The sequence below is a fragment of the Chanodichthys erythropterus genome, chromosome 2 (genome assembly GCF_024489055.1).
Source record: "Chanodichthys erythropterus isolate Z2021 chromosome 2, ASM2448905v1, whole genome shotgun sequence".
Taxonomy (NCBI): Eukaryota; Metazoa; Chordata; class Actinopteri; order Cypriniformes; family Xenocyprididae; genus Chanodichthys; species Chanodichthys erythropterus.
In genome coordinates this window covers 6562962-6580340 of record NC_090222.1, presented here as the reverse complement: position 1 = coordinate 6580340, position 17379 = coordinate 6562962, and positions in this window count along the sequence as shown.

Below are 17379 nucleotides of genomic sequence, written 5' to 3'. Positions count from 1 at the left end.
CGCGCACGCACGTACACACACACACACACACACACACACACACACAAAGCTGCGCATTTGCAACTCTATTTGGAAAAACATAAAATGTACATATCAATAATAGATGTGTTCAGAAAATTTAGGGGAGAATAAGAAGGCCAATCAGCAGTTTCAAAATAAGCATATTTGCAAGATGAGGTTAAAATTTTAGTAAATACAATGCATAATAGCCTATATAGAAGGCCTACACACCTACTGTATGTACCAATACTACTGAACCTTAAAAAACTAACTTTAACCAACACATTAGCTACTCTTAAATGAAAGAAGAAAAAAACATGTTGAATGACTGCATATTTCTGTAGTTATACATTCATTCCCTTTTTTTCTATTTTTACAGAAAAAATCTGTAAAATATTAATCAACATTTTATGTAAAATTACACATTTTTCTGTAAAAAATACAGAACATTTCTTTTAAAAAACAGAAATTTAATGTAATGCTAAAATACATGCAATTCCCTGTAAATGTAATAGCTGAAAATTAAATTACAGCAAATATCTGTAAAACAACAGGTATTTCAATGTATAATGAGAAAACAGAAAAAATCTGTAAAAAAATACAGACCAATACCTGTAAATTTACATTTATTTTTAACAGTGTATTTTAATGCATTAATTATGCTTTGTAATGTACCTTATAATGCATTGTATGGTCTCATGAATAATTATAACCACTGTTAAAATATATTATAATCTATTAATTGAACACCCCTTTAGAACTTCATTAAAACACATGTAACAAGGAGTCTGCAAATATTATAATGCATTTTAACTTTGGTTACAATTATTTATGAAGAGATATAATTAGCACTGGACGATTAATCGAAAAGTAATTGAAACCGAAATTCAGAACCTCTAACTGACGTCATTTTCCCTTGTCGGTTATTTCGTTTTTTTTAATCCTGTTAATACTTCCCCAATGTTAAAAACATACTACCGCGTGTGTAGCCATGTGACTCTGCCCCGTCCAGTCTGTGGCATGAAAGCAACACGATGCCAAGTCAACACACAGAGACGGCGCGCGATTTACATACATACTTTTTACAAGCTTCACAATTAATAGAGAGACGGTATGACTAATTCACACACAATCGCTCTCATTATGTACTGGTACTGTGCTAATTTATCTTTATCTCATTTACAACGAGCAGAAATCTGTTAATGTTACGAACTGCTGAAAGTGAGTCAGATCACTCTTTCAAAATATCTCACCTTTTAATTGTCAAGCATATTTACAGTACAAACCTTGTCAGTGAACTATGAGGGCAAACCTTTGGTTTTGATTTTAGGCCATACTAGTCTAGCCCTAGATATAATGCATAATAATGTATATTATTAATGCCTTTATAATGCATTATACAGTGTTTAAAACGTTTAAAAAAAATAAATAAAATAAATAAAAAAAAACGATGTTTTGAACGTTCAGACAACATTCAGAAATAATGTTTTCATAACTTCATATGAACATTAAAAAAAAAATGTTATTAGAACATGTTTTTGTTAGCTGGGTGTCTAAATCTTTTGGACAGTAAATTAACCAGTCTGAAATAAAATATATATATATATATATATATATATATATATATATATATATATATATATATATATATATATATATATATATATATATATATATTTGCCAATTCAGTTCATCCCATCAAAGCAATCAGTACTAAATATTGCAACAGAGTACACTACTGATTCATGATGTTTTCAACTCAAAATTTGTCTACATGTAGTTGTATTTTGTCTAATTCTGTAACTCATATCGACATTCACTGTATTTTGTGCCAGATTAATTGTTGTAATTGCAGAATAAATGTGATTGGATACATTCAGTAGTCAGCTTCTTTTAAAGCGGGATGTTTGACTGTACTACTTTTCTTAGCTAATTAAAATGATTTTGTAGCTTGGCAAATTATAGTTTCAAGTAAGCTGCCAAGTACACCAGTTCAAACATGAAGCGCAAGCAACCCCCCCTGTATTAGTTAACACAAATTATGTTTAGATACCATGTTTAAGCGCAAGCAGCCATTTACACCTAGCGAAACAACATTTCCATCAGGCCTGTAAAATGACACCCAAGCCGTAGCTCCCGAAATGCTGCCTAACCCTTGCAGCAGATTGCGTAATGTGGGACTAATTCTCTCCTTGAGCTTTCGTTACTTCGGTACTTTCAGTTCGAAGGATTCTCCACGGTAATCAGACTTTAATTGCTAACAGGGGAGACTGGAGCAGGCAGGCCTGGATGGATCGGAGGAAAAGTGAGCGGGAAATATAGCGCATGTCGCAGTGGAACCCAGAACAGCTCAATTATCCCCCCTGCCAGTCTCCCAGCCAACGTTTTGTGCTCCTCCATTGATTGGACCGACTTTCAGCAACCCAGCGATGCATTTGCGGGCATGCTGCCGAAACCAACACAAAGGGGGCGGGTGTCAGCTTTTAATTGTAACTGTCTTGCAGAATGGTGTTGTTTTAATATCCTGTATAGATTTTTATGTAATACACTTACTTGCAGGCAGCCCCGAGCAAGAATCAATTCGGCACAGGAATCTCCTTTTGTTAAAAGCCAATCTTGTTTTAATGATGCATGAAGAAATATTCAAGCATTGACATTTTCCTGTCAGATTCCTTTAGAAAAATCAATTAAGATGATTCTGCTTTGACCCAGTTATCCAGTTAATGCTTATTAGGAATGTAATATGATTTACTGTCAGCATAATATGTATTTTTTTGGATCTCATCTCATTAGCTTGTGCAGATTTCAAAGAGCAGCGTTGCATCAGATCCTGTTTACAAGTGTCTGTATATGTAAAATGGAGAGGGGTGGAGTGTTTCTGTTGAATGGAGGTATGAGGACAGGTCACATACACGGCCCCGGGGCATTCATCTGTCATCCCTTTCTTTCTTTCTTTCTTTCTTTCTTTCTTTCTTTCTTTCTTTCTTTCTTTCTTTCTTTCTTTCTTTCTTTCTTTCTTTCTTTCTTTCTTTCTTTCTTTCTTTCGAGATACCAAGTACTGATAAAACATGCTTTTTGCATGGTGCAATCTCAACAACTAGTTAATGGGATGTTGTTTGCAATGTATTTAAAAGCAATGCCGTGCAAAATACCTGCAATTAGAAACAGACCACTAAATAGATTTTACTAATAGTTTTTAACTGATTCACACTTTATAATCAACTTTATTTGTCAACACAAAACACTTAGTTTGTTATAATTATTGTTATTACAATTGGGGTAGGCAATATAAAAAAATAAATAAATTATTTATCGCCCACCCCTAATTGTAAATTTGCTGAAACTAAACAAAGAAAACCCTCAAGGTTTGCATTAAAACATTTAATATTTATCTAATTTTCATTGCAATGCTTATAAATATTTATTGTTATTATTATGAAATGTGATAAGTCAGCTACTACTTTGAAAACTTTTATAAACCATTGTCTTTTCAGTAGTTTCAATCATATTTCCATTAAAATGCGCATACCATGATCTATGACCAAAATGTAAAACATATTGTGAAATTTTTGCTTATATCGTCCACACTTAATTATGCTATACATCATTCATATTAGGTTCATACTGTTGTATTGTTATAAGGATTATTTAGTAATAATTATTGTAATATAAAAGGCAGTAAAGGCAAGGTTTGTACTGTAAATATGATAAAGGTGGGATATTTTTTTCCTATTGAAAGAGTGATCAGACATAACAGCTCACTATCAGCAGTTATTTTATCTATGGTTTGTAACTTTTCTTACAGATTTCTGCTCGTTGTAAATCAGATAAAGATAAAGTAGCACAGTACCGGTATGTAATGAGAGCGATTGCATGTGTAAATTATACCATCTCTCTATTAATTTTGAAGCTGTGGGTTGTAAATAGTTCCTTCAAAATTAGAAAAATATATGCTATAATAAGTTTTGAGTTTCTAAGCTACTTTAGTGATAAATCACAGGACAGCACTGACAGCTAGTTTCTGCATCCCTCTCTGTGCACGCGATCTTCACGTTTTGCGCAGCTACTGTTTTTATGAGTGTCCGTGCCACAATTGTAGCTCGAAATAATAATACACATCTGATCATCTAAAATCACTTGAATGTCTAAACTGGCAAACCGAAAAACACATACAACTGACAAAGTTTAGTGAAGACGCAAGGCTCACCGCTGGTGCGCCGTCTCCTCGTGTTAACTGGACAGAGCGGAGTCACGTGGTACACACGCGGTAGTATGCTTTTAAGGGGGAAGTATTAACAGGATTAAAAAAACGAAATAACCGACATGGGAAAATTACTTCGGTTAGAGGTTCTGAATTTTGGTTTCGATTTACTTTTCGATGAATCGTCCAGCCCTAAGACAAGTAAACAGTCAGTAATAAAATAGTAACAAATAAATTAGCAACAGCAAAAATAAATTCAAAGTTCAGGTACAGAAATTCAAATCAAATGTAACATAACACTGCATAGTTTATTTTTATAAATAAATTATAGATTAATCCTCATTAAAGTTAAAAAAAAAAATGTTATTCAGTCAAGATCAATGAGATATGTTCTTTTTTTGTTGTTTAATTAACATTAATGACAGACAGCAGCAGGTTTATTAAGCTGCTGTCACTTTAAGACATGCATAATCCAATATACTGTTACACATGCATTTTCATTCCTATTTACGTTCACTTAAAGACAAAACCAACTGTTTACAAAGATATTTTGACAATTTTGTGTGTATTTGTCCTTTCAAGAGCAAGAAGATGCGAAAGAGAAGTTCATTTTCAGCCTTTTAAAGATAAGATTCAGGCATCTGTATTTATTTCAGTGGTACGATCTGATGCTTCAGTCCCAATATGCCAGATTGTGGTAGTGTGCTGCATGTTCCCTCACACTCAGAGGCAACCTGCAAGAATGGCAAGTTTCAGCAGAGAATTTATAAGAACTGTTACCTGATTTGCTTAATTCCTTTAGTGCTAAACCATCGAGACTCTGCATGCAAATAAACAGCGCTATGCTAGGTTGCAATTAATTCTTAGTGAATTCCCTCTCAAACATTCACATAATCAGTATAGGTCATAAAAAGTACAACACTGGTCAATCACTAAATATTCTTTTTTAAATTACTTTTCGTTGTGTTTTTTTGTTGTTTTTGTTGAAAAGAAATTATCTGTAATAATGTGAATGCTTAGTACTGAAGAGTTATTCAATGTTAACTTATGGTTAGGATGAAATTGATAGAATTCCTAGAAGGGAAGTTAAGAGAAAGAGATGTCACCATTAGATGTCATCCAACGATAAGAATCCCGATTGCCAACATAGCAGAAACAGACATTGAGGAATCAGTAGATGCAGCCGCTGAAATTCTCTGTCACGAAGAAAAGAAAAAGAAAGAGAGAGGGAAAAAATGACAAAATTAGTCATCCCAAAGCATCACTCGAACAAAGTCCTCTGTCCCAGGGGCTTGAGGATCACTGGTGTCTTTATAATGGGAAATGTTAAACCTGTTTTACGCTGTTTAATGCCTTTTCTTTCTTAAGTCCTATGACAGTCTTTGTTTTACTCCTAATTATCTCGTCTGAATGTGAACAGTCAGCTAAGATGATATAAAGCTCTCTCTCTCTCTCTGTCTCTGTCTCTCGCTCTCTTTCTGCTGGCACAGCCTGAACCCATAGACATTCACTGGTATTTGATGCTGACAGTATTGTCCTTACAGATTGGGTGACTCAGACAGCCAGAACGAAAAATATCGTGGAAATGGGAGACATAAAGACTGAGATCTCAGTTTTCCTCAAGTACACTTCCTTCTCCTAACACATGAACATAAATTTGCCAAATTCTACCAAAATAGTATCATATCTCAGCGTTTTTAATCCTAAATCAGCATAGGGCATTTTTAACTTTGATCGGTGGTGGTGTTTATGAAACCGATCTCCTCTCTTTGACACACAATCCAAGCTTTGCGTCATCTGCACAAAAGGAAATAGTGTCTCCATCATGGCAGAAGTCTATAATTTGGTCTTGCTTTGAAATCATTGACGGAAAGCCTCTCCACCCGAGGGTCAGGACGTCCACCGAAAGAAGGATGCTCCACCTGGGGGGCAATATGCCCAGAGATTCTCCAGATCAGCTTTCAGGAAGGTCAAAGGTCAAATGCTACGGAACCTGACACCACTTTAGCCCTCTGAAATGTTGAGTAACATATTGAGTGAGATGATAGCTCATCTGGGAGCCATAGAGGTCATCCACAATAAGAAGAATATTATTTATGAAATGTGACTGCTGTCTAGCAATTTGCAAAATAAATAAATAAATAAATATATATATATATATATATATATATATATATATATATATATATATATATATATATATAAAGTAGGCATTTTCTTAACACAAAGCATCTCCCAAAAGGAAATACCCAAATTCTTGTATCCTTCGCAGAGGGTATTGCAACAAGCTATGTCTGCTAAATGGTTTAATGCAAATGGAAGTGGAAATCCAATCAATATATTCACAATACTTGGAGTTACATTTCATTTGAAATGCTCCTAATCACTTCCACGTTAGACACTTTTGAGGTTTGGTTTTGGTGAAGAAAGCAGCTGTCATGTACTCAGTAGAAAGCAAGGCTAGTGTATACTACAGGGAAAGGATATCCAAAAACATGAGTTGCTCTGTTTCAATATAAAATATTTATGCCTAAGCATTGATTCAGTGTGTTTATGCTGATCCTTGCAAAAGATGAATGAAATTCAAAATATATTAATGAGATTCTAATATATTAATAAGGCATAAACAGACAAACAAGGAGAAAGGAAGAATTGAATTGATTAAAATAGCATCTACGTCTACACGAATAGATTGGCCAGTTGTTTCTGTCTCTGTCTATCTGTCTAGCTATCTAAGCAGCAGTTATTTTAGATTGTAAATCTCTGAGGGCTCATCGTGTGACCAGGGCCCATCTGTTCTACAGCAGGAGTTAGGCAGCTAAGCGGCATACTTTGATCCCAATGTAGATTTCTCCAAACCCACCAGGATTTGCCATCCTCTCCAGCTATTGTATAGCTACCCTTGAGTAGCTTCATTATAAGTGTGGGCGGTAAAACTTGTAGTCCCTTAAGTGCATGTGTGTGCATCATATTGATATTTGGTTAGCTTAAAAGCACTAGCATTGCGATATTGTCACGAGCAAACAGATGAAAAGGTAGGTCACAAATGTGTTGCTTTTTTAATAAATGTATATGCATTTTTAAGTTCAAAGACTAAACCCCCTGGAATCAAATATAATTTCTTTGAAAAAACAGGCTTGTTTGATGATCGTCTGCACATGCACAAGATTTGAGTTAAATATGAATTATTTTTCGCCACTGTGGATACCTTGTGAAGTTTTAATTAATAAGCCGAATTAAGAAATATACCTTTACTACACGGTTTACTCATTATCCCGAAACATACAGTGTTGTGCTCAAGCGGCATCATCCCCGGTTCCTGACGCCATTCGTCTTTGTCAGTTGGCGGCGGTGGGCCGAGGGGGACTGACAGGCAAGAATTAATTCTCTAACACATAATTATGGAGCAAAATGTTGACTGGCTTGCAGAAAGTGTGCGCTGACACTTCTGCAGTTTCTGCGAGACATGGCAGCAACATTAGCATTGGTCATTAGCGGCAGACATTTCCGCGTCTGTGTCGGATACGGGCTCGTGTGCAGACCTATTTGGTTACCTGCATGACAGCCTTGTTCAGGACACAAGAAACAGCTGTCTTGGCCTGTGTGAGTCGAAATAATTAGGCCTGTCATCTTCTTGCTCTGATTTTCCCCTCAGCCCGCTCCACAAAATGCAAATATTTTGCTTTCATTGTCACATTCACCTTGACACGGATATTGCTCGGGTGCCTAACTGGATGAGATGACTTCTAAATTTGCATTGTTCGTTCTAATAAATTTGCTTCCCTCTATAGCCGCTGGCAGGGACCCATCAGATAAACTCTCTCCCAGCGTCATCAATCACAGGCGCTCTGACAGACGGCTTTCGCCTTCATTTGTTACATACGCGAACACGCTTAATTATTTGTACTGTAATTAGTTGGGAAAATGTCAGGAAATGTCAGCTCTCTGTTCGCCGTGGAAGGGCCCCTGCTTGAAAGCTGCGGTGACTGAAGTGTCATTAATGCCAGCGAACAAGATGAGGATCAGCTGGGGAGGAGAGCCGGGGCCTTTACGCTGTAATCATGGAGACTTAGAGGGGGAGCGCTGCAAATCAGCCCGCCGAGCATGATGGGCATCTTATTAGCGAGCAGCAGCATTTCTGCTACATGTCTTGTATTTTTTGTCTTTCTTTTCCTCGCCCTCTTCACTTTTCCTCCCATCGCTGAGAAATAAAGGCAGTGAGCAGCAAAAATAAAGTCGGGTAAACAATTGCTGCTCTCCACTCAGAGAGCTGCTGTCAAACTGGGCGCATTTTACCGGGCTGCGCGGCCTGTCACAAACAGACATTATGCTAAAAGCCAAGCGGAATGGGGAAGCTCTGTGTCAAAACTGTTCAAGTTTGCCTTTTTTAAATAGACTGCATTAAATCTGCAGCTCGAATGGGGCTGAAAAACAACGAGCGATCGCATCGACGTCGGAGCGGCATTGGCGGGAGCGTCGTCCTTCGTTGCTGGGCAGCGGTCACGAGCCCGACGGCTCTCGGGAGGTTTTGCTTGCCGCTCCTCTTCCAGAGAGCCGCTCTTACCCGGTGACGCCACTGATGGTCATCCAAGAGCGCCTTAATTAGCCTGCAATCTGGCAACGGTGCATGTAGCTGGGCTGTGGCAGGCCTGTTTGAATAGCATGCCAGATGCAAGACCACCTTCAGTGTGTCATTTCATTGTGTAGGCAGCAGGGACGAGGCATCAGCCGGCCGTCCGCCGCTCGGCCCGCCGCGCTCTTCTCTGGCACAACAGCTGAGAAAGAGGACAGCAGAGGTGACCCTGACCAACCTCGACCTTCAGTCGGCAGACTAATGGCTTGGCGGGGGACGTTAACCTCTTCCGTGCTGTGCGGAATAGACGTGCCTATTGTTTCAAGAGTTATTATCTCTCGTATCATCATTGATCTGTTACGTCGGCGCAAGTCGGTGTTTGTCACTCACGTCGGAATTGTTCTCCCAGCGTTTTCATCCGTAGACAGTTTGTCTAAGCGTCAGTGTGCTGTAGTCTTCCACCCGTCTGTTAGGATTTTCAGTTCATTAACGGAGAAGATGTCCGCACTCTTGGTTGCTCTGCGCCAGAGAGCTTTGCTTGGCTACGTGAAGATGCTCATATTTTGCTAGAGAAACATTCTCACTGCAAATAATGTCATTTTGAGGTTTTCATGCATCCGAGATTAAACTAAAGCCCAAACGCAATGACCACAGATTCCCAATCGAGTATCCATGTAAAATGAAATTCATGGAACCAGTTCGGGGCATACTCAAAAGACATATCATTCAACATTAAGCTAATCTGTGGTTCGATTTGCAGTCTTAAGCTACACAAGCATAAAAGCCTATGTAAGCATTCTCAAATCTGCCCTGCGAAGCTTATAATAGTCTTATTTTTTGCTGTGTAGCTGTGGCCTGAGTGCAAAGAGTTTTCCAGTGATGAGAACTCAGCTTAACGTTATTATACATTTTTTGCAAGGGCTGAGGATTGTTGGTTCTCAAAAAAACAGCAGAACAGTATTTACAGATGGTCAGTTTCACCTCAACAAATTCTTTTCTTGATTTATATTACTGAAAATCCTGTTTTTGTTTGTTTGTTTGTTTGTTTTTTTAGTATTGTTATAAATCAACACTATTTAAAGGATTAGTGCACTTTAGAATTAAAATCTCCTGATAATTTACTCTCCCCCATGTCATCCAAGATGTTTATGTCTTTCTTTCTTCAGTCGAAAAGAAATTAAGGTTTTTGGGGAAAACATTCAAGGATTTTTCTCCATATAGTGGACTTCAACAGCTACCAATGGGTTGAAGGTCCAAATTGCAGTTTAAATGCAGCTTCAACGGGCTCTACACAATCCCAGGTGAGGAATAAGGGTTTTATCTAGCAAAACGATTGGCCATTTTCTAAAAAAAAAAAAGAAAAAAAAAGAAAAAGGTTATATACTTTTTAACCACAAATGCTCATATTGCACTGCTCTACGATGTGTTATGCATTACGTAATCACGTTGGAAAGCTCACGCGTGACATTGGCGGATGATTTTGAAGTTGGAGGAGAAAATGAGATGGAGTTTTTTGCCCTACTGCGGTACTTCGGCCTATGCGTGACATTTCCAATGTGATTATGTAATGCGTGGCGGATTGTAGAGCAGGTTATAAAGTATATACATTTTTTTTTTTTTTTTTTTTTGATAAAATGACTGATCGCTTCACTAGATGAGACCCTTATTCCTCGTCTGGGATCATGTAGAGCCCTTTGAAGCTGCACTGAAACTGCAGTTTGGACCTTCATCCCGTTGTACCCTGGTGAAGTCCATTATATGGAGAGAAAAAAAAAAAAAAAAAAAACATCTTTGATGACATAGGGTGAGAAAATTATCAGGAAATTTTAATTCTGAAGTGAATTAATCCTTTAAAAAGTTGTCTTATCGTTCATTAGCAGATAATATTGTATCTGCTGTTACTAAACATGTGTGGTTATTTAGAGCAGAGGTCTTTATCCCTGCTCTTGGAGACCCACTGTCTTGCAAAGTACCTACTTTATCACCCTTACCTGTGAATTTTCAAGTGATCCTGAAGACTTGATTAGCTGGTTCAGGTTTGTTATTAGGGTCGGATCTAAACTCAACAGGAGAGTGGGTTGAAAACCTCAGGATTAGAGCTCTACAGTAGCACTCCATCTTAACCTGGATTCATGGACCATTTTATTTTATCATTAAAGGACATGTACTTAAAAAAAAAAAAAGCGAATAACCTTTAGTTAGACATTTGTGAACATGATTTTTTTTTTAGTCAGAAGAGGCATTCGAGGGAAGGATTTTGGACAAAATGAGCAAGTGCAAGATGAGTCATTTATTTTCCCAGAATAGAGAGTCTGTACATTTCTAGTACATATACTACTAGTTTATTTTGCCAACTGTTAGGAATACACTGAGCATATAGCGAACAAATCACAAAACTACCTTCTGAATTAACCAGTGCAATAAACATGAAGTAATGAACAAAGCCCAGTTTGTGGCTTTGAAGTAACGATAGTGTTTCTGCATTGAGGACGTTTTCATTCGGCCCTTTTGAGCACACATTTCAAGAATCCGCTATCAAACTCGTGCATAAAAGTCTCCCATGTATCTGCAAGAATCCGAGAGGGTTGAAAATCTAATGAAATAAAGGAACAGACACGGGATACAAAAGACAGAGGACTAATCGATTAGCACATTAAGGAGCTCTCAGAAATACCCAGCGACAAACGGCTGGAAACTCCACAGGCTCTCAGAGCGTTGTGCATCATTATTCACAACAAAATTATCACGCACATTTCATAGTGAAGATGACTAAAACAGAATGGCGCGTGTCGTTTGTGTCATACGTCTTTATAATTACACCTTAAAGCCATAACTGGATTCCCCCCCCCCCCTCCCCGTACTACATATTCATGAAAAACAGAGTTGTAATTTGATAAAGGAACGCTTGTGTTCTGGTCTTCGGCGAGGCGTCAGCGTGGTGGAGGGGGTATTAGAGTGGGCATCTGTGTTCTCACAGCATTAATCTCCTAAAGCAGATTTCTGCCGCTATGATGTGCGGCAAGGAGATAAGTCTTAAACAGTCTAAAGCTAAGCAAACCCGACAACTCTATTATTGCCTTCATAATTGCTTAATTAAACTTTTGTCACTAATCATTATGGGGGCAATAGAGCTGTTATACAGGCCTCTGTTGAGCAAAAAAAATCAATAAACCGGTGGAGTTAATTTCAGCATGTTTTTTCCCCCCATTTTCTCTTTTCTCCCTTTAGTTTTTTTTTTTTTTTTTTTTTTTTTTGTTCTGCAAATGAAATTCATTGCTGGTGGTTAGTGATGTGTGGGGCTGCACTGAGGCTGATATGAGCTGCCATCACCATTTGAATTGAGGGTATTCAGTAGCACATGAATATGAACAAATGGCAAACATAAATCTCCTGCATGAAGTACACCTTCCATCCTTTTATTACAGAACAATTGACCCATCTAAAATGAATTCTAATGCCAGGAAAGCATTTAGATTTAAATTACACCGTGCTCTCCCAGACCTGAAAGATGACGGCATAAAAAAGATTAATATGCTAATTATTTTCCCCCCTTATTCCTCTTTTCGACATTTGCGGCGGGTTATTGTGGAGCGTGTAAATAAGATGACTGTTTTGTCAACGAATGACTGCAAGGCCCATGGCCCGTGCCTCAGATCAGCGAAATGCATCTGCCCGGGACATTATCTTTATTATTTTTATTAGTGGCTTTTCAAAAGGCACTTCATAAAAGGGACATTTATATGCGTATAATTCTTCTTTCGCCTCTGTGACCCAGGAAGCACATCAGATGGAAGCGGAGGGAGGGAGGCAGAACGTTTTCCCCAGATGAAATAGACCGAGCACTGTGGACCACAGCAGGCCGTTCGGAGGAGCGAGCGGTTCAGCCACTTACTCAAAGAACAAATTAATCTGTTTAATGCTGTTTAATTAGCCAGGCTTTGAGATTAACGCTCCACTTTTGAGATATTACCAAACGTGGCCAACTGGCAAGCGCGCAAAGGCGGCGATAGAAGCGTTTTAGATTTTAAAGGCACTTTATGCTTGGCTTCGAATCAATATTAACTGAAAAATATCCAACATGGCTTTCCCACATCAGATCTCTGTCAGGTTCGGCCATTTTTAACTAGAGATCTTTTGACATTTCTGGTGTAACATGCATTTACTCAAAACTGGAAGCATTGGGATCAACACCTCATTTTCTTGCAGGGATTCCTCTAGTGTTGATATGTATCAATACTGAAATATCTGAAACTCCTTTTCTGCAGTATGGATACACCAATACTAGATGCACGTTGTCGCTCTCTCTTCTCTCCAGCGGCAGGGCGCAGGGTTGCGAGTATTATACATAACTTTACTTATTCCTGCAGGTTTTGCACTCGCACCAAAAGCGTGTGCACCACTTATATATATAAGCTATGCACACAAAGCCCCCTCTCAAATCGCTTGCGAGTACCAAATTGATTTTTTTTTTTTTTTTTTTTTTTTTTTTTTTTTTGTGGCTTATTACGCTTAAACGGTCAAATACACACAAAATGGTCAAAATGCCTGAATATCTTGGCCAGTATTCAGGTGTAAACAATCAGTTTTGGAACGTAAATAGTTGAGAAAGTAAATGTTTGTGTAACAGTATATTGGATTTGTGCATTCTCTTAATGTGACAGCAGCATAATATACCTGCTGCTGTCTGTCATGTTAATCAAAGACAAAGAAAATCACTACTCAACTGAATAACTTTTGTAACTTTAATAGTAAGTATTAATCTGTATGTTTTTTTGTTTTTACAATGAAGACTGCCCAGTGTTTTACATTTGATTACTACTAATTACTACTAATTTTCTTTTTTTGTAAATTTATTTCAAATAAATACATTTCATATAAATTTTTAGTTTCAAATAAAGCCTCCCTGTGCTGTGTAAGCTATTGCATTAAGATTACCCAAATAAAAAAAAAAATAATAATAATAATAAAAAAAAGATAATAAAAATATTAACATGGCAGTATATGGCAGTTTTCCCCTGTGGTATCGAAAATGGTGTTGAATATTGATATTTTTCAAGGTATTGCATTGAAGTTATAGAAATTTTAGTATTGTGACAACACTACATTCACAACACAACACTACGAGAGAATCGTCACTACCAGCGTCATTGGCGGTAGAGGCGGCCCAACTATAACAATCAGTCTATAATCCCACCCACTTTGCAGCGGTACTAACTGCAGTGGAAAAAAAAAATAAAAAATGAGCCAAAGCGAGCTTAGCCATGCCAAGTCGTACCACGCAGTGGAAAAGCACCGTTAGCTGTCATTGCAGGTTTTAGAACTAAAACTGATTAATTATTCTAATACTTGATTAAAGATGTCTTCAGGAATTTGTCACTCGTTATAGGGTGCTAGTTAGTGACCTTTGGAAAATTATTGAGAGAGAGTCCTGAACAGTTCATCACTTTGCCAATTTCTGAAGAGAGACATTTTAACTTTAGTTCAGTTATAGACCAAAGAGATTTCAAATATTACCATTTCCAAAGTTTTCCCTCCCAACTCTCCACCGCTATAGTGTGGTTGAGATGTGCTTTTGGTTTTGAAGCTTGGTCAGTTTTCTGACAAATTCTGTGAAATTAGGTTTCCTTGAGCTTCATTAAAAATAAAAAATGATCTGAGGCCTAAACTTTTTGAAAATCACAGAGGCCCTGGGTTTGATTTTTTTTTTTAGGCATAAGTACGAGATGCATCACATCATGAATATTCCAAGGTTTGTTTACTTCAACACTTTATATGACAACAAAATCAATCAGCACAATCCCAAGTTGGTCTAAAACTTGGAGAGAAATTTTGAAGACCCTCTAAAACCCTCTAGAACGAATAAGTTCAGAGAGAAATGAACCCTATAAAGATTATACTGCATTATATTTGATGAGTAAATTCCTGAGGCATCTAAATTATCAACACTATCAAAACTTTGCTGAAAACCTATTGTACACAATCTACTACATGCCTTCTGACATCTGATTGGTAGTTTAGCTTTAGCTACCTTTTTAGCAAGTCAAAGGCCTTTTAGTATAATTGAAAAAGCACCAACCTTCATGTTGTGGTTCACTTGTCCTTTTGCTGTGAAATCTTTACTGATTTTATAAAGTAAATGTAAGACTAACTTTTATATTGTTAGTAATATTTCGAGGTGAACTTACTGGACTGAAACAGATCAGGTTTAATTGATTATTCACATATATATATATATATATATATATATATATAGATAGATAGATAGATAGATAGATAGATAGATAGATAGATAGATAGATAGATAGATAGATAGATAGATAGATAGATAGATAGATAGATAGATAGATAGATAGATAGATAGATAGATATAGATAGATATATATATATAGATAGATAGATATATATAGATAGATAGATATATATAGATAGATATATATATATAGATAGATATATATATATAGATAGATATATATAGATATATATATATATATATATATATAGATAGATATATAGATATATATATATATATATATATATACATATATATATATAATATAGATATATAGATATATAGATTTTTTTTTTTTTTTAAATGGGTGCATGGTGTACATAAATGTATGAAATATATTACATCATATAATTTGCTTATTTGGTGTCCTTTTTTGGAAAGATATCTAAATTTACCTTGAAAAATACAGTTTTGTGAAAATCACACTTCAACCTGATGGTTTACTTTGTTGGATATGGGATATGATGGCATAAGGGACATGTTAAACAAGATAAATGGTGCATGCTTAATTTCACGATAAGTGTGCGATTAATAGTGATTAATCACGATTAAGGGTGTGCAAGTAATCGTGATAAAAAAAAAAAATAATAATAATCTATTGATAGCCCTAATATATAGATATTTTCTTTTAGAGAAAAAAAAAAAAAAAAAAAAAACATGTTAAAATGTATCAAGTGAGATCCATCAGGATTTTGAGGAACATTGATTTAATCTCAGTTATCATTGTGTTGGATGTAACTACAGAGTTACAGATTGGATACAGACTACAGATTGGATGAAACTACAGAGCTTTGATCATAAAACTAAGGATTTAATATTGTCTAACTATGACACATTATTGGGAGATAGAGTGACAAGCTAAATTTATACTATTTTATGCAAAACACAAAATCAGCATCTGCATAAAAATTTTATATTTTTGCTCAGTTTGGGCCTCTGAATAAAATTTTAGTATGTTTTTCCTCCATATTCTCACCATATCATATTATATGAGTCATAAAAGCCTAAACATGATACTCAACAATAACCACATATATATATATATATATGTCTAAAGTAGTCTGATTATTGTCAATGATAATAATAATAAGATTATTATTGTTATTATTATTATGTCAGGCTTTACATGGGAAAGGTATATTCAATGATTAAAATAATATAATGTAATATAAAAATAATGAAAGTGTGGAGAAATATTGTTGAAGGTACAAATAGAAGATATGTTTAATTTTTAGTATATTTGCTAATTATTGCTTTCATTAAAACTTGGATTAATTTCCGAACGGTTTTATGCTCAATAATGCAGTCAATTTGTAGTGTGCCGGGTGACATTCATTAGGAATAGAAAACCAGCAGTCAGTACTTCTTGAGACATCAGATAGTAGCAGAAGAGTGTTCATTTAAAACTATTGTTTCTAATGACTCACAGTAGTGAAGCAATTAAAGATCTTGCATTAGCAAGAGACTAATGAGAAAGCATAATTACACTGTAATTTGTAACAAAGTTCTTCAGGTTCTCTCAAAAAAAGTTGAGCTCTTTAATACGCAAACTTCTTCAGTAATTACTGATCTGTTTTAACACATTTAGCAGGAGTGTGTTGAGTTAATGAATTGCTTGGAAAGCATCTGAAGACAGACTTAATTGCAAAGCTGACAGTTCTCGCAGCATCATTATGCCGCAGTCCCAGTTGAATAGCATTCTACAGCTAGATAAACAATTTTCATGGCAGCTTCTATGCTGCTACTTTCTGGGCAGCCATTGATACCACTGTTTATTCTTTCAGATACATGGAGCGTGGCAAGCATGAAAATGCGACATTAAGAGAGGAATTCTTTATTTTCATCTCATTAATAAAACCTGAGTGGAATGCAAAATAGAAATTTAGGACTGTATAATGCGCAACTCTAATCCCAAACCTGAGGTCCAAAAATTCAAGAACAAACACAGAAATATTCAATAATCGTATATTCAAGAGCTTGTAGATTAAGATTGTCACTTAAAGATGAAGTGTGTAATTTGGTTTTGATTTTAAAATACTGTTTTTCCATCTTCGCTAAATATGGAGTGACATAGTGAGATAGTTGAAGGTAATTACTGAAAGTGTAACACTGTGACTCTGGTGCTTTCAGAACATTGATCTGCTTTTGTTAGCATCACGACACACTGATTCATCCAGTGGAGGGAGTTTGGGGCAGGACTATCTGTATTGCAAATGGTAGAAGGGAGTATTTGAGAAACCTATTTGAAAACAGTCATTGTTTTGCAGTTTCCTTTGGTAGAACTTGTTGTGCATAAATGACACTTTACAGCTTTAG